Below are 22,415 nucleotides of genomic sequence, written 5' to 3'. Positions count from 1 at the left end.
AATTGGGACTTGACACTATACAGAAAAGAAGTCGTACGAAGTACGCCCTTCTTCATGATTCAGAAGACTCAGAGAGAAAATGGGTTTCGACACAGTTTATATACAGTTCACAAAATATCAAAGCAGTAAAAGCAGTTAGTTAGCACAGTATGCACAGATCATGTAACAAAATCTGATAAAGCTGAATACAACAATTATTCCAAGCTCGAATTCTGAACCCTGAACCAGAGATTCTGGGTCCTGTCCCCAGCAGAGTCGCCAGAGTTATCACACCTCCTTTTTCCGCCCCCGCGAGGGGTGAAGGAGTTTCTCCAATTAAAGGACAATCGAAACGAGATTTGTTTATTTATTTCAGAGTCGCCACTTGGGAGATTTAGGGTGTCCCAAGTCACCAATTTAATCTCGAATCGAGGAAAAGAATGACTCTGTTTAACAGTCTGCGAACCAGAAATCCGGATAAGGAATTCTGTTAACCCGGGAGAAGGTGTTAGGCATTCCCGAGTTCCGTGGTTCTAGCACGGTCGCTCAACTGTTGCATTTAGCTATTATCTGATTTTTACATGAATAACCTACGTGTTGATTCTACTTTTTATTGCTTTTACATATATATATTTATTCGAGAGAGTGAACATCGTTTAAAGTATGTTTTCGGATTGCGCCGCATCAAATGAACCCGCAATCTTAGGCACACTCTATTCAACGTCTTAGGATTTGGATTCGGGCCGCATAAAATGCCCACCCATATTTAGGAATGTAATTTACTAAAGCCGCGCTTAAAGATTCTAGCGCGTTATTATCTTTTGGGAAGGCCGTGAAATTCGCTAAACGGCCCTTCCCGACTTCTAAAAAAATTTCTTAAACCTTTACTGAGGGTCCTGCAAATTTTTTATTATTATTTTTTTTTTTTGTTTTTTATTTGACGAAGCTCGTCTCATTTATTTATTTATTTATTTATTTTTAAAAGGAAGGAAAGTAACTACATTTCTATTTTTTATTTGTCTCTAAATAAAGAAAAATCCTGGTTAATTACATACTAAAAAAAACCGTAACTTATTTAATTAATAGATTACAACAGATGCTAACGAAAATTATACTTGAACTTGTAAAAATGGAAAATTGTTTCGCGCCTTATTCCATAAGATAATATTACTAAAAATAGAATTATGTATATATAAAAAACGTACAAGATTGACTAACGTTACTACAATTAGCCATTTTTAACTGTGGTGAGGTTAACTAAATGATCAAAGCTATAGACTAATTCATTAACCCTAATGGATTCGCAATTTAACTATACTAAATGCTTATTGAAACTACTCTACATTAGTGTAAGTATACTTAATTATTAATACAGAAAATTATCGACTACGACCTTTATTTATTTATTTATTTATTTACTTTTATTATTATTATTGGAGCTATAATGTTGACACTACCCAACCACCATACATTTACATTTTTATCAAATCCACAATCTATCTATGTGAGATTATTTGTAATATGAATTAATGCCAATACTGATGAGAGTATAATCACTTAAGAGGACTAATGGAAATTAGTTTTAACCATCTAAACGAAATACTAATCGGGTTTTGACTAAGTACTCTTATCTCGTTTATGGACTACTTGAATATATGCATGGAAACAAACAACTAACTAAAGATATGCTACTTATCATGATTTACCCCATTAATCTGACAAAATTGAAAGGTTCATGTTATATCAGCGCATGACCATTTATACGATTCCTTCTCTTTTCAGTCCAATTATACAAAAAAAAATTAAAACAGTTCACAAAGAAAAAAACTAAATAGACCAGATTGTCTACTATCTACTTTATTGAAGCGGTTGGATTTTATTGCTGCATTTCAACTTCAAAGCTCTATCACTACAAGATTCGAATGTGTACCTAGAATTCGAATTACAAAATAGAGAAAAGAGGTCAGGAGCAACAATGTACAGCAGTAGCACAGCAACAGAATCCCACAACAAATAACAACTACAAAAACTAGCAATAACCAGTGTAACAATGGTCAGAACCAAACTGAAAAACCCCGGAATGCCTGATTGAAAATTCAGTAGCATTAAACGCAATCCACAGAAGCAGTAACAAAGTTCTGATTTCAGTAGTAAAGAAAAGGACCTCAATTTCAATTTTTAGCTCTCAAAGACTGACTTTTAATTCTGAAAAATTAGCCTATTTCTCATTTTGAAGTTCTGGAAATTTTTTCTTCTCCAAATTTTCCAGTCCCCTTTTCTATCTCAACTCCTCCTATTTATAGGCTTAGAACTAAACATTATTTATTCAAAGTTTTTCACTTTCAGCCTGTATATTCCCTCCCATGCGCATCTGTACACTTTTATCATTAATCTCATGCTTATTTTCTGATTTTCCACCCTTAAAGATACCAGACAGGGTGTATTCTGCACTACTAATTCCCTTTTCATTAAATAATTCACTAATTTAATTTTACACTGAATATTCAACTGGCAGACTACTAACACTAAACATTTTAAATCTTTTAAACACCCAAAAATACCCCTGAAAACCCCCTATTATTATTGCCTTGCCCTCACTCTTAACAATCTGTATTTAAACCACTCTGATTTACAACTACACCAAATTACTACACAGCTACAACCAATCCTTAAACCAAATTCACACAAATGATTCAAGCATCAAAACAGACCAACGAAGTGATTCATGTTGTATTCGTCCAAACAAAGCAGCCATAAACTAACTATTCGACGAAGTTGTTCAAATCGAATGTAGCTTATAACGCACACTTAAACAAACAGAAGAAAAATTTTGACCAAAAAAAAGGTCTTGAAGAAGAAAGAGAACTAATGAACAAGACAAGATTATAAAATAACACTTTAAACAAAGAATCAATAATCCGAAAAATAGAATGAACAAAAAGGGATTACGAACAACACCTAAAACCAAAAACCATGACAAAAAATAAATCAAATGAACCAAATAATCTTGAAAGAAAAATCTGAAACTTGAACGAACCCAAGTCGAAACTTGGATTTGAACTATTGGAGGTTGAACGGACTGTTTGTGAGCGTTGAAAAAGGACGAAGCAAAAGCTGGACGTTTGGACTGTGGCGGATTAGCAGGGAGGGACGAGGGTGTCGTGAGGAGTAGCAGCGGCAGCAGCTGGACTCGCTGCTGCCATGGTTAACGTGAGGAGCAGCTGGGGTTTGGTGGTGAACAACAGCTGGACGACGGGGCAGTGGGGTGGTCGACGGGGTGACCGGCAGCAGCAGCTGGAGAGAAGCTGAGGCACGGGGGGGTCGTTTGGATGTGATGATGGAGAACGACGAAGCAGCAGTTGCTGTTGCTCGACGGGGGTGAGCCTGGACCTGGCGACGCAGCAGCAACAGTGGTCGTTAGGTCGACGTGAGGCAGCAGCGGCGTGAAGCAGTGGGGTCGTGGTGAGGATGGAGGAACCTCGGGCTAGACTTTTCGTTTTTTTTTTTCGTTTTTCTTCCGTTCAAAAATGAAGAAGAAGGTGAACAGTGCCTTCTTCAATTTTTCAGAAATTTTTCCCCCCACGTTCCTTTCCAATTTTTCTCCTTTAAAATCCACCCTCCCTCGTGTGTTTTGTCTTTGTTCAAAGAACATGGACTTCACGTGTGTAGGGGTCCAAGACTTGTGTCCCCCATGCGTGGTGAGGTTCCCCGTGTGTGGTGTTCCGTCCGTGTTCCCCACGCGTGTCCCCCACGTGTGGTGGGCTCAGATTATTATGGGCTAAGTCCGAAAATTAGGCCTAAAAACGGGTAGTTTGAACCCAAATATTATTCTTTTGCCCGGACCCGAGAATAAAACACGATGTTATTCAATTAATCCTATGCAAGCAAAATAACTACCAAAATAAGACTAACTTTTAAAACAAAACTATTTCTTTCTTCTTCTTTTTTTAGTATTTTTCAAGATTAAAATAGCTACAAAGCATAAATAAAACTATTTTTGTCATTTTCGTTTTTATATAAAGATAAAATATAAAGTACTATTTTTTTGTATTTTTTAAGATTAAAATGGCTACAAAACGTTAATAACTCTTTTTGTTTTTGTGTAATTTTCGAAATTATACAACGTACAAAAATAAGGTACTATTTTTTTTGTATTTTTTCAAGTTTATGAGAAATACATAAGCTAAAATTTACATATATATTTTTTGTAATTTTTCTTTTGCGACGAAATAAAGTAAAATAGTCAAAATAGCTATATTAGACTCAATTCAAATATTAACGTTTTGTAGCCCTCTTTTGTTTTTTTTTTTTGATAAAACTAAAATTCTAAATTGAGCTACAAACTAAATTAACTCCAAAAATACTAATTAAACTCCTAAAAAAAATTATCATACACACTTAAACACCAATTAAAATAAAATTGCATAATTTGACATTAAATGCTAACAATGCAAAATATTCCTATTTTTGTGACTTTCATTTTTTGTAAAACAAACTTAATTAAATACTAAATGAAAATGTGATATATTTTATATTTTATTAATTAAAACAAATAAACATGCACTCATAAAAATACAAATAATTATACAAAAATACCACAAAAATAACAAAAATTGCACACAAAGGAAAATTATTTTATTTTGAATTTTTGGGAGTAATTCTTTCATAGGGCAAAAATCACGTGCTTACAACAATAACAGGAATGGCATCAGTTGTGTCCCAGTTGGTGCCCAATTTTCCTTCACTTGGGTCTTTGGATGCCAATGTCTTGGCTTTGAGGATGTAGTCTCCCACTTTGAGTGGTCTTATCTTCGCCCTCTTGTTATAGTATCTTTCGGCTTGCTGTTTTTGGGCCACCATTCTTATAAGGGCCATTTCTCTTCTCTCCTCGGCTTCATCGAGGTCTTGGAGCCTTTTTGTGTCATTTTCTATTCCACTGGTGTGTGAATACCTTAGGCTTGGTTGCCGACCTCGACGGGTATGACCGCGTCGGTTCCGTAGACTAGCGAGTACGGTGTTTCCCCTATGTTGGATTTGGGTGTGGTCCTATGCGCCCACAACACTTCGGGTAGCAGCTCGGGCCATAGCCCTTTGGCTTCCTCGAGCTTCTTCTTCAATATGTTTAATATTGCTTTGTTGGAGGATTCCGCCTGGTCGTTAGCGGCCGGGTGATATGGCGTGGAAAGTATCCTCTTGATGCGTCATTTCTCGAAAATTCGGTCGTTTTTTGACCGATGAACTGTCGTCCGTTGTCACAACTGATTTCTTTGGGGATGCCGAAGCGGCATATAATATTTTTCCATGTGAAGGCGATCACCTCCTGTTCGCGTATTTGTGCGTACGCGCCTGCTTCCACCCACTTAGAGAAATAGTTAGTTAAAACTAGTAAAAATCGTACCTTTCCCCATCCTGCGGGTAGGGGGCCGACTATGTCCATTCCCCATTTGATGAAAGGCCATGGAGAGGTGACTGAATGGAGGGGTTCTCCTGGTTGGTGTATCATGGGGGCGTATTTTTGGCATTGTTCGCATCGGCGAACGTATTCTGCTGCCTCCTTCTTCATAGTGGGCCAGTAGTAGCCGACCCATATGATGCATTGTACGAGGGCGCGGTTACCTGTATGGGCGCCGCAGTGGCCCTCGTGCACTTCTTCGAGTACCGGCCTCGTTTGGTGCGGCCCTAGGCACTTGGCCAAGGGTCCGCCAAACGTTCTTTTGTAGAGGTCATTGTTTATTAGGCAATACCGAGCAGCTTGCATGCGGATTTTTTTTGCCTCTGTTTTGTCGAGTGGTAGCGTTCCGTCCTGTAGATAGGATACAAACTGGTTGCGCCAGTCCCAAGTCAAATTTAAAGAGAATACCTCAGTGTGATCAATGGCAGAATGGAGGAGGGTAACCACGCTTTCTTTGTTGAAGTTTTTAGTGGCCGTAGCCAGCTTTGCTAGACCGTCTGCTTCAATATTTTGTGCCCTCGGAATCTATTCGAAGCGACATTCATCGAACTCAGCCATTAACCTGTGGATTTCCGACTGGTATTTTTGCAATCTTTGTTCTTTAATCTGGTAAGTCCTAGTGACTTGGTTTACTACGAGTTGGGAATCGCAGTGGAGGATGAGTCGGCGAACCCCATATTTGATGGCCAGTTTCATACCTGCAATAACGGCCTCGTACTCGGCCTCGTTGTTAGTCATTTCAGGGCATCGTATGGATTGGCGAATCGTTTCGCCCATGGGAACCTCAAGGACGAGTCCCAGTCCTGATCCTGATGCATTGGCGACGCCATCAGTGTAGAGGTCCCATAGGTCATTATTAGTGGAGGCATGCTATGCCTCAAGTTCTGCCTTTGGCAGGATTTTTGCGCTAAAGTCGGCTATAAAATAGGCCAGAACTTGAGACTTGATGGCGGTTCTTGAAAGGTACGAGATGTCATGCTCGCTGAGCTCAATGGCCCATCTGGCGAGCCGGCCTGATAATCCAGGCTTGTGTAAGATGCTCCTTAATGGGAAGGTCGTTACCACTTTTATGGGGTGGCACTGAAAATAGGGTTGTAGCTTCCGTGAAGCTACTACCAGTGCCAGCACCAATCTCTCGAGGTGTGGGTACTGAGTTTCGGCGTCCACTAAGGTTTTGCTAATGTAATAGTTAGGGGATTGTTTACCTTTGCTTTTGCGAACTAGGACGGCGCTAACAGCAACCTCAGACATGACCAAATACACCAGCAGGGGTTCGCCTGGGCTTGCTTTGACCAGCAGGGGTGGCAAAGACAAGTACGCCTTCGGCTTTCTCAAGGCTTCGACGCATTCCTCGTTCCACTGTAGCCCTTGGTCTTTTTTCAGCACATTGAAAAATTTATGGCACATGTCGGATGACCGTGAGATGAATCTGGATAGAGCGGCTATACGCCCCGTTAGCTTCTGTACCTGTTTCTTGCTACTTAGCCCTTAAGGTATTGCATCTATCGCCTTGATCTGGTTTGGGTTGACCTCGATGCCTCGTTGCAATACGAGAAACCCTAAGAATTTTCTTGAGGCCACACCGAAGGCACATTTCTCGGGGTTAAACTTCATCTCGTACCTCTTTAGTATCTCGAAGGCCTCTTTCAGTTGGCCGATGTGGTCTTCTTTCTTTGCCGATTTTACTAGCATATCGTCGATATAGACTTCCATGGTCTTACCGAGTTGCTCTTTGAACATCTTGGTAACCAGCCTTTGGTACGCGGCTCCTGCATTTTTGAGCCCGAAGGATATTACCTTGTAGCAATATGTCCCCTGGTGGGTGATGAAAGTTGTTTTTTCTTGATCCTCCTCGCCCATCATGATTGGTTGTAGCCGGAGTATGCGTCTAGAAAGTTTAGCAGCTCATGCCCTACAGTCGCGTCTATCAGTTGATCGATGTGGGGCAGTAGGAAAGAATCTTTTGGGCATGCCTTGTTCAAGTCGATGAAGTCCACACACATTCTCCACTTCCCATTTTTCTTTTTGACCATGACGACATTGGCGACCCATTGAGGGTACTTTGATTCCCTGATGGAGCCGTTGGCCAGAAGTTTGTCTACTTCCTCGCTGACCGCTTTGTTGATAGCAGCGTTGAATTTTCTTCTCATTTGTCGCACGGGCGGGTGTAATGGGTCGACGTTCAGCTTGTGAGTGGCGATTTCTCGCGGGATCCCTGGCATATCTGAATGGGAAAAAGCAAACAGGTCTGCATGGTTAGATAAATATTCACGATACTTACTTGGATTTGAGAGGCCGTGCCAGATGTAGGCTTTCTTTGTAGGGTTGTCGTTGTCCAGTTGGACTGGGTCGAGGTCTTCGACCGTGGCCTTGAAGGCTTCTATGATATCAGGGTCTCTAATGGCGTTCTCTATCGGATAGACTTTAGTCCCCGACATAGCTGATTTCTATGCCTCTGCGCTCGCCCCTTTAAGCTGTTTGGTGTGGGTGCAGTCTTGAGCTATTTTATAGCATTCCTGAGTGGTGCGAGGCTCGCCTCGAATGCTGAATACTCACCATGGGGTGGGAAATTTGATCATTTGATAGAAGCTCGACGGGATCGCTCTCATAGCATGTATCCACGAGCGTCCGATGATGGCGTTGTATGCCGTTTCCAGGTTCATCATGTGGAAAATTGTTTCCAGCGTGACCCCTCCTGCTAGGACGGGTAGTGATATCTCCCCAGAGGTTCGTTCCACTGCATTATTGAAAGCAGTTAGTGTTATGCAGTGCGGTATTATCTTATCCTCGAGTCCTATTAGTACGAGGACCCCCGGATGGATAATACAGGCGCCACTATCATCATCAACCATGATTCTTTTAACATCTGTATCTGCGATAGTAAAGTGATAACTAAAGCATCGTAATGAGGGAAAGACAAACCGTCGGCATCGGACTTACCGAAGGTGATACTATCTTCGAAGTCGTCATACCGTTCGTGGGCGATGGTTCGCTTCAGCTTGTGCGTAGTGGTGAATTTGACGTGATTGATTGTCGAGTCGTCGCCGTCTACGATGATCATGTTGATTGTGCGTTTTGGTGAAGAAGGCTTTGGTGGCCTGTGGGGTTATTCCCGTCCACGTGCAAAGTTGATTTTTCCTTTGTCGCTGAGTAGCTCTCTCAGGAACCCTTGGTTCAACATCCTGACCACCTCTTGTTGTAGGCCTATGCAGTCTTCGATTTTGTGCCCTCGTTCCTGGTGGAACTCGCACAGGGCGTTTGATTTTCTGGTGGCAGGGTTTGACTTCATCTTTGTCGGCCATTGTACCTTGTTGCCCAGCTTCTCAAGTGCGTACACTATCTCTGAAGGGGACACACAAAAGTTATGGGCAGATAATAAAGGTGGCATACCTCTGTCGTTTCGTAGTGGAGCGACATGTCACTGTAGTGCGTCCGCGTGCCCGGGTGGCGGTGGGTAAGAGGATCTGACGTAGGGTTGGTGTCTCTCCCTATTGGGACGTGGGACTTGTTCCCGTCGTCCTTCGTTGCGTCGGTCCCTCCTGATTTCTAGGTGTATTGTTGTTAAACGTTGGGTCGGCCCGTCGAGGTCGTCCTTATCTGCATGTACCTCAACGCAGTAAGCATTGTGGATTTCTTCCCACGTGGTGGGAGGATACTTCATGAGGCGACTTAGTAGTTTTTTGGTTGCCCTCGAGCCATCCCTTCTTAACCCGTTCTGAAAAGCGGCGACCGCCATACCTTCCGACACGTTTGGTAGGCTCATCCTTACTCTGTTAAATCTGGCTAGGAAGTCCCTGAGTCCTTCTCCTGTGGTTTGCCGAACAACAAAGATGTCGTTGACTCTTGCTTCTGCTTTCTTTGCTCCTGCATGGGCGGTGACAAACTTGTCTGCCATTTCCTCGAACGTAGAAATGATCTTGGCCGGTAGCTGGGAGTACCAGGTTAGTGCTCCTCCTATCAGTGTTTCGCCGAACTTCTTCAGCAGCACAGATGGTACCTGTTCTTTTGACATGTCGTTACCTTTTACAGCCATGACGTAGTGGATCAGGTGATCCTCGGGATCTGTAGTTTCGTCGTACACTTTTAGATAAGGAGGCATTTTGAAGGTTTTTGGGATGGAGTATGGTGCAACCTCTTCCGTGTAAGGTTGTTCAACAAACCTCCCCACGTCACGCTTTGGCAGCAGCTTGGGAGCACCAGGGATCTTGTCTAGCCTCTCTTGGTGTTCCTTCATTTGGTCACGAAGTGACTTGTTTTCGTTTTCCATTTCCTCCATCTTCTCGAGGATGGCTGTGAGCGTGCCACCGTTGGCCCGAGTATCGATGAGCACATTGTTTGCTCGTACGATCTCGGGTTCACCTTCAGCTGCAGCAAGGTCTACTGTTGGCATGCATCTGACATTGTTTTGGGGTGACTTTTCAACCAAGACACTTAGAGTACTCGTTAACCATTCTTCCAGTAGTTTCCTGACCTCTGGGGGTGCTTCTTTAGTTGCAAATGTAGAAGCCTCCTTTTCGCGTGAGATCGCCAGATCTTCAGGTGGGGGAGGTGGGATCTCCCCATTCACTATGGTGCTGGGGGTTGCATTCAAGACATCCTCTACACCTGCTTCGTTGAGAGGACCCATGAGGTCGGTTCTGACATCTGCTATCGCTTTCATTCTTGCGTTGTTGTCAGCCATCTTTTGTTTGTGTGTTGTAGAGAAGGGTTTTCGATGGTTCTCTAGGTGCAAACTATGGTTTTGATTCTCGAAATCCCCACAGACGACGCCAAATTGTTTAGCTCAAAAGTTACTAATATGCTTTGTAAGCTTTAGAAAACAATCAAAAGGTAAATAAGGGTAAATTGTAATCAAATATAATTCGACCTAGAGATTAGAAGAAGATATTGTCGTTCTAGATCTCAAAGGTAAAGAAAAATAAACTTAGCTTAAGAGAGACGCAATAGTTGGAGACAAAGAAAGAGATAGAGATAGAGAGAGAAATTTTATTATTCGAGAATAACACCCCCCCCCCCCCATTACAAGGTGAAGGTCTCCTTTATATAGTAGGAGACCTTCCTCGAATAATCAAAGAAAAAGTACAAAAGTAGGTGGCTTCTGCGTGCTAAAGAAGCAAGACCCTAAACGACGTCGCCTTTACTTTATCAACTGGGTCGTGCCCTCACTCGGGTCGACCTTATCATAATGGACGTGCCCACTCGGCGTGGGGACGTTGAGAGTCAAATTTTACCCTATACAATGCCAAAGTCATGACTATTATTCATTAGGTCATTTTTTATGGCCCAACAAAATTTCAAGCGATTCAAATTTAGTAGCCCGGATTCATACAGATGCCAATTAGCTGGGTGACCGGACCTATGCAATCTGCATTCGCATCTCGTTGTCACTTGTCAACTTTAAGGATTTTGTAAGGTTATATACGTAATGTGGTGGATTCCAATTTTCACAATTTGTTTTAATTGCTAAAATGTCCAATATTTCCTTTGTCGTTTGTGTAAAGGTCTAACTTTCCCCTCGCCATTAACAAACTAGCAAACATTTGCCCTTATTTTCTTTTTCAGCTAATAGAATCATTTAAAAAATCAAAATATAAAAAAAAATGTTTAAAATTGTTTTTGTGATTTTGTGCATTGGTTACTTTTGCCCTCAATTTAATAATCTGACTAATATTTTTCTTTATCACTGACGATGCATTTCGAACCTCAATATATGCCTATTAAAACCTCAAAATACTACTCCCCTTTTCAATTTATACAAAATTATTTCCATTTTTAGTTCGTGCCAAAAAGAATGAACATTTTTCATATTTGAAAATAATTTACCTTTATGTTATGATTTATAATTACACAAAATATATGTGTCTCATTTTATACAACAAATTTAAAAATCTTTTATTTTTTTCTTAAACTTCGTACTCAATCAAATAAGTTCACAAGCGGGTGGAGTACTTAGCAACTTCATTATTTGTTCTTGGATGTGCAACGATGGAGGAGATAGAAGAGAACTGAGTTATAATATCACTAACAATTCTAACAAACTCAAAAATGTGGTATTATACAAATCTAGCCCCAAATTATAGCAATTATACAAATCTAGCCCCAAATTATAGCAACTATACAAATCTAGCCCCATTATTGGTAAAACACTGGACTAGTTCAGTCCTGTTCTTGAACTTCTTCGCTAATGTCAGGAATATATCTAGTCAATGGCAAATATATACGACCTATTGAATTTAAATGCTTATGTTACACATCTCAAATAGGATTTATTCTGATTCAAGAAGTGAGTCGCAAATGTTGATTTATATAATTTCATAGTACTGTTCAAAAAGAAGAACGAAATATATTTACATAAGAAAAACATAACGATGAACTAGCATCAGCAGTCTTTAACAGTCTCAAATTGTTAATCTATAGTTTCCATTTTCTCATTACATGTTACTGTCAACATCTTATGCATTTTCCAATTCACTGAAAACAAATAAAAATAAAGACACAAGATGAAGAAGCTAAAGAGGACATTAATGTTATCTCCCTAATTCAAAGTAAGAAGGGATATCTGTTCTTTTTACACTAAAAATTATGAACATAGCTAAGGTTGCAATATCCACGATAAATCTGAAAGGGTCAAAAATATCCCTCTACAATGCGAAAAGGATCATATATACCCTCTGTTATACTATTGGTCCACTATTACCCCCGACGTTATAAAATGGTGTAAAAATACCCCTCCTCCGTTAGGACCCTCCACCATGGCAATATATCCTAAGTGGCCTGACACTTCGCTGAAGTGGATGTCATGTGGCATACCACCTCCATTCTTAAGACCTTCTTTCTTTTTCATTCACCTCATTTACAAACATCTTGAACATAGTCCATTCCCCCTCAATATTTGTCAACTCATGTTCCCTTAAAAATTTCTTTTGAAATTGGGCAGAATATATATTTTCAAGACATTGTCAAAACTTTGTTAATATGTTCTCCTTAAGCCAAAAAAAAAATGAATATGTTCTCCTGATGCCATCAAGAGTAGACGGGGTTAATTCTTGAACAACCAACGATATCCCGCTTAACTTTTCTTCCATAATATAAACTAATACTTATCAGTAGCTTATTAGAAATAAATCAAAAATAGGCAAAGCAACAAGATTTTTTTTTAAAACGGGAGAAGTAAAAGAAAGGACTTTTGCAGAGAAATATAAAAAAAGCAAATGGGAGACACCATGTCCGAACACTGGAGAATATTGGAAATTTCTGGAGGCCTTACTGTCTTCAACTTCATAGATGCTTTAAAAGATTTCTGTGATAGACACAATCAATCTACTATTATCAGGTGGAAGTTTAGTTTTGAGTCTTGAGGAACTTTACCATAGATCAACAGTGAGAAAGTGAGCTTGTGATTTTATTTATCCGAAAGACAAGAAACCAAGAAGAATATTTGGGACAAATTAGTAAAATTGGCATGAAACAACAGATCTTACTTTCACATCTATACATTTATTTTTGGGTGGTGATAGGATGGAGGGAGGAATGGTGGTAGAAGAACACGAAGTAAGGGGAGGGGTAAAATGGGGTTGGGACAGTGACTTGGGATGCCACATAGCATCCACTTCAGAGAAATGCCAGTCCATGTGGGATGGTAGTTGCTGTTAGACCCCTGACAAAGCTGATCGGCAAGTGGCACGGCAGTGGCGAGGATTTTGGCATGATGGCCTTGCCATTGGCCTATGTGCGGAGGAAAATCAACATGCAAGACAATGCGGGGGTGTTGTCAATGGCAACAAACTGTTGCTAAGGCAAGTGAGACGGACTACACTTGTATTTGAGGGCTAAAGTGTGACGGACTACACCAAAGCAAGAGTGGGCTGCGTACAAGCAAGGCCAAGACCTTGACGGAACTAGGCGGGCTGGATGAGAGCTTGACAAGGCAAAACGGGAAAGACCTCGGCACTAAAGTGAGGCAGCTTAGTGCCAAGGCAGTGGCATTGGCAATGTGATGTTGCCATGACTTAGGTGAGCGGGCTGGCACCTAAGTTATTTGTGGGCAAACGACTTGGCAAAGGGAAGGGCATCAAGGCTTGGTGACTTGATGCTAAAATCAGCATTGACAACGGGCAGACTTGATCAAGTAGGGGCGACTTGACAAGAACAATCAACTGTGACAGCAGGCAGCGTGCGGCAAACAAGTTCGTGGCGATGTCAAGGAAATTTATAGCACAACGCAGCTGGATATAATGGCGTTGGAGCTTGGCGCAATGCAGCTGGATATAATGGCATTGGGCCGGTACAAGACTAGACACGAAATTGGGCAACAGCTGGCCAAGAAAATGCGCACATGTGGTGCACATGATGCAGTTGGGCGGTTACAACTACCCATGTCCAGGAGTTGCTGATTATATGGCTAAGTCTTTGCACGTTTTTGGAGCATGTTCTATCATGTTCCACACGTTTTGATCATGGGGATCATGTCCTATCAGTTGGGGGATGTCAACTGAAATAGGACAACACTTTTGGGCTGACTACACTATATATATGTGTGTTAGCAGCCTTAAAAACGGGCTAAGTACCTAGGGAGGGAAATGTCTGAAAGATAGGCATAGGGTTGTCTATTTTATGGCTTGAGCATGGCAAAATATGTGTCATTGCCTTGCCAAACGAGTGGCAGCACGAGCGGCCTTAGGCAGGGGCTTTTATAGGGCAGATTCGTGCAAGTGTAGGCCATTTTTGTGAGTTGGTGCCTGCCAAGGGTGGCAGCACCTTGCCTAACTCGAGAATTTCCTTTGTAATTGATTTATTATAAAAGGTTGGGAAAGGGTTCCCGTAAATCTGTGTTGCCTTTGTTTATTCTGTTGCCTTAAATTTATTCTAAGTGTTAAATCTCGAAAGTGAACGAAAATTGGGTAAGGCTGAGGTCAAGTGGGGACTTGACTGCCGCACATCGGGCAGCATTTTCGGCGGACAGAAAACGCCCCTGTGACAGTTGCCACGGTGGATGGTCCTAACGAAAGAGGGGTATTTTTGCACCACTTTTATAACGTCAGGGGTAATGGTGGACCAATAGTATAACGAAGGATATAAATGATCATTTTCGCATAGTAGAGGGGTATTTTTGACCCTTTACCGAAAATTCAATCAGTCAACACTGATCAGTGTAGAATTGTGTGTTCCTTTTTTTCTTGCTTTTCACGAAGGATGTCAGGACATCTATCTCTATATTTTGAGTTCCCTCTAGCGGATAGGTAGAGGGGAGCCTGGGCGTAACTGGTAAAGTTGTTGCCATATGACTATGAGGTCACGGATTCGAGCCTTGGTAAGACCTTGTACGATAAACCCTGTGATTCGGCCCTTCCTCGGACTACGTGCATAGAGGGAGCTTAGTGCACCGGGCTGTCCTCTAGGGGATAGGTGACACTTATGTATACTTACTGGTATGGTGATTTCTGTCTTCTTATCTCGAGTCCTTGTGGAGCTCTTTGATGCTTATTCTTCGCATGCCGCCAGCATCAGAGAAATATAATCATTTCCATCGTCATCGTCATCGTCTGAATCTGAATGAAGTCAAAGAAGTAAAATATCCTGGGGTCATTTCTTCATACAAGCCAAAACAATAATTCGCATATTACAAACTTATGCATGGAAGGCACCAAATCTTCAAAGGAAAATATTGATCTGCAACTACACAAAAATAACGTCATCTAAGACCATTTTATTTTGTATTGTTTTTAGTATTCTTTTTCAAAATTAATTTGTTTAATAAAAAAAAATTATCTGGTTATTATAAAAGATACATACACTTGAGCTTCAAAAGCAATTATTGAAAGTTCATTCTGTAATATAAACTTCCTCTCTACCTTCAAGGTAGGGGTAATATCTGCATACACACTAAAACTTTTTTTTTTTGTCTTTTCGGGAGGAAAGTCTTAGCGTAACTGGTAAAGTTGCTGTCATGTGACCAGGAGGTCACGGGTTCAAGGCGTGAAAACAACCTCTTGCAGAAACACAGCGTAAGGCTGCGTAAAACAGATCCTTATGGTCCGGTCTTTCCCCGGACCCCGCGCTTAGCACGAGCTTAGTGCACCGAGCAGCCCTTATAGGAATCTTATTAAAAACCTTGGCTAATATTCTACTGAAGTAGATTCAGTTATGTTTTTCATTAGTTGTAGGAAAGAAACGTGAAGGTTCAATTATAAGTTTGAGAAGCCACAACCATCTAAACCAGCCATAAGCGAAGATAGGTGAGATAGGATCAATATTAACAATGAATCAGGAAAATAAATGTATATGTATATGAATTATTTGACAACAATACAAGCCTTTCAGTAAGAATCACATACTCGCACCAATAAGTTTAAACAGTTCACACATTATAAATCCTTATGAAGGGGAGGCATTGACGCTTCAAAAGGCAAACACACCATCAACGACTACTCAAAATAAGGACATTCAAGACCACTTCAAATATTTTACTCGTTAAATTATCAATTTAGCTAACCGCAATTAATTATTTGGTTATTATAAAAGAAAAAACGGAAAAGGGCCTAAAATGCCCCCTTACTATATGAAATAGGACATCAAAACCCTCCGTTAAAAGTTGGCCCCTTAAATGCCCTTGCCGTCTAAAATTGGCTCAAAAATGCCCTTATCCACTAACGGAAGACATGTAAATCCACGTGGAATTACATTTGTTTATTTAAAAACGTAGAAGGGCATTTTAGACCATTTTCGGATTGTACAAGGTCATATACGAGTCAGTTATAGCAGTCAAATCTCAAGCACTTCACACCATATCAGTTTACTCACACCCCTATTTTAGACCCTTCATTGATATCTGATTTCTCCTACTAATTGGGTCACCTTGTCGATTTCGAGTTGGGTTCTAGTTTAGGTTTAATTATTTTTCATCTTTATCAGTTTGTTTTGGAGATTTCTCTAAGACAATGTCGCAAAGTTCGAGTAGCTTAAATGGGTCGATTAGGAGGTGTTGTTGTGGACTTGCTGCTAATTATTTCATGGTGTGGACTCCTTTAAATGCTGGGAGAAGATTTTTCAAGTGCCCTAAGCATGAGGTATGTAAATTTGTTGATGGGTTCTTTTAATTATTTCGATTTTACTGTAATTTTTTTTTTTTTTTTTTTGGTTTTAGGATGAAAAATGTTCCTATTGGGAATGACAAGATGAGGAGCTTCCTACTAGAATTTCAAATCTCATATGCAGCTTAAAGAAGGAGAAGGAAGCTCTAATCCGTGAAAGAAATTGTACTCCAAAGGAAAGTTGCCGATCTTGAGAATGTTATGATGCTCGTCGATCATGGAGGAATAGAATCCTTGGAATTGGAAAGAAATGTTCTAATGAAGAAAGTAGTTGATTTAGAGTACTCAGCTCTGCGTGATGCTAAATGTCGGAAGAAGACGTGAATTTTCTTTTGTGTGATATTGGGATGTTTTGTTATGTTCTTTGCATTAAGGGGAAATGATATGCAATGTTAGTGTTATTGTGGCTTAATTGTTGTATGTAATGAAAATTTATGTTTTTGTGCAAGGATTCAATGAAGCCATTCCCATTCATTTGAATGTTTCTGTCTATGATTGAGTTACTTGCTGTGATAATTAGTTTGTGTCTATGATTGAGTTAGTTGCTATGATAATTATAGCGTTGTTGGTCTCAAATAGGTGTGTGAGTAAACTGATATGGTGTGAAGTGCTTGAGAATTGACTACTATAACTGACTCGTATATGACCTTGTACAATCCGAAAAGGGTCTAAAATGCCCTTCTACGTTTTTAAATAGGCAAATGTAATTCCACGTGGATTTACATGTCTTCCGTTAGTGGATAAGGGCATTTTTGAGCCAATTTTTAGACGGCAAGGGCATTTAAGGGGCCAACTTTTAATGGAGGGCTTTGATGTCCTATTTCATATAGTAAAGGGACATTTTTAGGCCCTTTTCCGAAGAAAAAAATTATTTTTACAGCTACGACTTGATAACTGTTTTATTAACTATTCTGCAATATGTTTTATTTACACAATCAAAACTAAGCATTCTGCCATTTAAATGTTATGTAATTTTTTTTCAATTAAGAGTATTAATCATGAATAGAAAGTTACTTAAAAAAAGAAGAAGCAAGCAAAAGAACTTAATGAGTATAACCTTGTGGAAATGTAAAATTAGCCTAACATTAATAAATATATGCTAAAGTGTCCACATACATTTATGGGAAGTTCATTCTGGAATATAATGTTGTACTCACCTGGAGAATTATAGATACGAACATCCACAGGTTTGTTTCCGAGGTCTTCTTGTTCTTGTTGAATTCGTGCAGCAGAAGCCTTGAGTCCAGGAAAACAGTCATTTAACTCAATTAGCTGTGGTGAGTCAATATCTGTTGCGGAAGCCAAATGTATATAGTGTGAATAAGTCACAACTACTATACCAAAAATTATGACAGCCACCAAATAATAAATAAGACAATAAAACAACAATAAAAGGAACACCAGAATTTACGAGGTTCGGCTAATTTTGCCTACTCCTCAAACACAACCAATATTTTATTTCACTCCAAAAATACAAGTGAAATAATACTAAAGAGAGAAGATACAAATGCCTTAAACAGATGAGAAGGCAAATGAGAGGTGTGTTTAAATCCTAAACATTAAGCCTTCTTTTATAGGGGGAAAATCTCCCCAACTTTTGTTTTCCCACCGATGTGGGACAAACATTTTGTCAAATTCAACAAATCTCCACCTTGGCAAAATTCCACATCTTCAATTTTCTCTCAATAACAAATTTGGTTGTGTCTTCATCTTCAATCTTCAGTGTTCAACAATGTTGATCAAATCCAAACAATGTTGAAACTTGATCGCAGTCACCACCTTTGTCAGCATATCAGCAGGATTCTCCGTAGTATGAATTTTCTTCACTGTGACTCCACCTTCTTCTATGATTTCTCGTACAAAATGATACCGAACATCAATGTGCTTCGTCCTTGCATGATAAACTTGGTTCTTCGCTAATTGAATAGCACTTTGACTATCACAAAAAATTGTGATACCTTTTTGTTCAACACCAAGCTCCTTTAGCAATCCTTGAAGCCAAATTGCCTCTTTCACAGCCTCTGTAATAGCCATGTACTCTGCCTCTGTTGTAGACAAAGCAACTGTTGACTGCAAAGTAGACTTCCAACTAACTGGTGCCTTTGCAAAAGTAAACACATAACCAGTAGTTGATTTTCGTTTGTCCAGATCACCCGCAAAATCTGAATCACAATATCCAACTATAGACTGATTGTCTTCCTGCTCAAAAACTAACCCGACATCTACAGTATTATGAATATACCGTAGAATCCACTTCACAGCTTGCCAATGCTCCTTCCCTGGATTGTGCATATATCTGCTAATAATTCCAACAGCTTGTGAAATGTCAGGCCTTGTGCAAACCATTGCATACATCAAGCTACCAACAGCATTTGCGTATGGTACCTTTGACATATACTCTCGTTCAGCTTCATCCATTGGCGACATAATAGTACTTAGCTTAAAATGGGAAGCAAATGGAGTACTAACTGGCTTAGTCTTGTCATCTATGCCAAAACGTTGAAGTACTCTCTTCAAATATTCCTTTTGAGATAAACAGAGTTTCTTTGAACGTCTATCTCTAATTATCTCCATGCCAAGAATTTTCTTTGCCTCGCCAAGATCCTTCATCTCAAACTCCTTCTTCAGTTGAATCTTCAACTTATCAATTTCTTCCGAATTCTTGGAAGCTATCAACATATCATCAACATATAGGAGAAGATATATAAAGGAACCATCTTTAAGCCTACGCAAATACACACAATGATCGTATTTGCTTCTCTTGTACCCTTGCTGCAACATAAACTTGTCAAATCATTTGTACCATTGTCTAGAAGATTGTTTCAAACCGTACAACGATTTTTCAAGTTTGCACACCATATTTTCTTTTCCAGCAACTTTGAATCCTTCTGGCTGAGTCATGTAGATTTCCTCCTCCAAGTTTCCATGTAAAAACGCAGTTTTTACATCCATCTGAACTAGTTCCAAATCCAATTGTGCTACCAAAGCCAACATAATTCTAATGGAGGAATGTTTTACAACTGGAGAAAACACTTCATTGTAATCAATTCCCTCCTTTTGAGCATATCCTTTGGCCACCAATCTTGCTTTGTAGCGAACATCTACTTGGTTAGGAAATCCTTCCTTCTTTGCAAATACCCATTTGCACCCAATTGCTTTCTTTCCCTTCGGGAGATTGGCCAATCTCCATGTATGATTCTGATGAAGGGACTGTATTTCATCATTCATGGCAATCCTCCACTTATCTTCTTCTGAACTTTGGACAGCGTCTTTATAAGTTGTAGGAACATCATCAGCTACAATTGAGGTTGCACAAGCAACCGTCTCTATGAGACGAGCGGGTTTCGTTATTGTTCTTTTTGGCCTGCTGGTTGCTATTGATTCAAGTTATTGTTGAGGTTCCTGAGTTGGAATCTCCTCTACTGGCTCTCCTTCCAAAGGGTAATCTTCATTTGTTTCCTCCTCTGCTTCTTGTGTAGGAAAAATAAATTTTCCCTCAAACTCCACCTGCTTAGAAGCACCTTTATTTTGTTTGGTATCTTCTGTTACCTTATTTACCATAGCAGATTCATCAAAGGTAACATCCCTGCTGAATATTACTTTCTTTGTTATAGGACACCATAAGCGATATCCTTTGACTCCAGAAGTAATTCCCATAAAAATAGCCTTCTTTGCCCTTGGATCCAATTTTGACTCTGTCACATGATAATATGTAGTTGAGCCAAACACGTGCAAAGAGTCATAATCTACAGCAGGCTTTCCATACCATTTTTCAAATGGTGTCTTGCCATCAATAGCAGCAGATGGTAGACGATTAATGAGGTGACATGCATATGTAATTGCCTCAGCCCAAAATTCTTTGCCCAAGCCAGCATTGGACAACATACACTGTACCTTCTCCAGCAAGGTCCGGTTCATACGTTCAGCCACTCCATTCTATTGTGGTGTATGTCTGACAATGAAGTGTCGGACGATGCCATCATTTTGACAGACCTTATTGAAATGATCATTTTTGTATTCACCTCCATTGTCTGTGCGAATACACTTGATCCTCTTGCCTGTTTGATTCTCCACCATCGTCTTCCATTTGAGAAAAATTTCCAACACTTCATCTTTGCTCTTCATTGTATACACCCATACTCTTCGGGAAAAATCATCAACAAAGGTTACAAAATAGTGCTTCCTACCCAATGAAGGTGTTTTGGAAGCACCCCAAACATCAGAGTGTACATAATCCAAAATGCCTTTAGTATTATGGATCGCTGTACCAAATTTAACCCTTGTCTGTTTCCCTTTAACACAATGCTCACAAAACTCAAAGTTGCAAGCCTTGACTCCTTTTAACAATCCTTGATCTGATAGAGTTTTCAAGGATTTTCCTCCAGCATGTCCCAAGCGCATGTGCCATAGCTTGGTTGCTTCAGCCTCTTTGTCGTCACTGGATGTCACTGTCGCTGTCCCAATAATTGTACTGCCACAATAGCGGTACATATTATTATTCTTCCGATTAGCCTTCATTACCACTAGTGCACAGGAGCATACTCTCATCACTCCATTTTCTGCAATGATTTTGAACCCTTTTGATTCTAGGGCTCCCACAGAGATGAGATTCTTCTTCAAATCCGGTACATATCGAACATCTGTTAATGTTCTGATCATTCCATCATGGTTCCTTAATCGTATTGAACCAATGCCATATGAGGTAAGAGGGTTGTTATCCGCTGTGTGGATGACTCCATATTCTCCTTCTTGAAATTCCACGAACCAGTCCCTATTGGGACACATATGATAACTACAAGCCGAGTCCATCAACCATATGTCTGATGATGTTGATGACTCTGTTGTAACTAATGAGAAGTCTGAATCATCACAATCAGCTACATTTGAATCCATAATGGCCTTTCTATTGTTATGTTTGGCCTTATTCTTCAACTTCGGACAGTCTTTCTTCCAGTGCCCTTTTTCTCGACAAAAGGCACATTCATCTTTGCTGGGTCTGGATCTTGACTTGGATCTTCCCTTCTTTGTCCTCGTTTGACTTTGAGGACGACCCCTCACAAATAGTGCTTCTCCTTCTCCGCCCTTCTGTTTTTCTCGCTTTCTTTGTTCATAGCTGTACAAAGCCGAACAAACTTCTCTGAGAGAAACTTCGTCATTTCCATGGAGTAGAGTAGTTTCAAGATGCTCGTACTCATCAGGAAGTGACGCCAACAACATCAAGGCCAAGTCACCATCATCATAAGTTGTATCCATATTTTGCAAATCTGTGACCAACTTATTGAAACTGGTGATATGTTCATTCATCGTGGTACCAGGAACATAGGTGAAGTGAAACAGTCTCTTCTTCATGTACAATTTATTTTGACTATTTTTCTTCAAAATTTATCCTCCAGTGCTTTCCATAACCTACTTGCAGAAGTTTCCTTTGTGTATGGATATTTCTGCTCTCTAGCAAGGAAGGATCGAATGGTACCGCAAGCAACACGGTTAATAATTCTCCAATATTTTTCTCCAATAACATCTGGTTTCTTTTCTTCAATGGCCAGATCTAGCCCTTGTTGAAAAAGGACATCTAGAACCTCGCCTTGCCACATCCCAAAATGTCCGGACCCGTCAAATATTTCTACCGTAAATTTCGCATTTGACACAATTCTTGTCATAAGCGAAGATGCCAATGATGACGTATTGTTGACACTTGATGTAGATTCTTCTTGTTTATTGTCTCCCATCTTTGACACAAATATTATTTAATAGCTGACGACACAAATCAAGATTATTTCCTTTCTGGTGTGGAAGATCAGACTAAGCTGCAACCACAGAGCATACTCAGACAGAACCTTGACTCAGTTACCAAGATAAATCTTTTCTGATGTGGAAGATCAGACTATGCTGCA

The sequence above is a fragment of the Nicotiana tabacum genome, chromosome 8, assembly GCF_000715075.1.
Source record: "Nicotiana tabacum cultivar K326 chromosome 8, ASM71507v2, whole genome shotgun sequence".
Taxonomy (NCBI): domain Eukaryota; kingdom Viridiplantae; phylum Streptophyta; class Magnoliopsida; order Solanales; family Solanaceae; genus Nicotiana; species Nicotiana tabacum.
Note: the sequence above shows the minus strand (reverse complement) of the source record.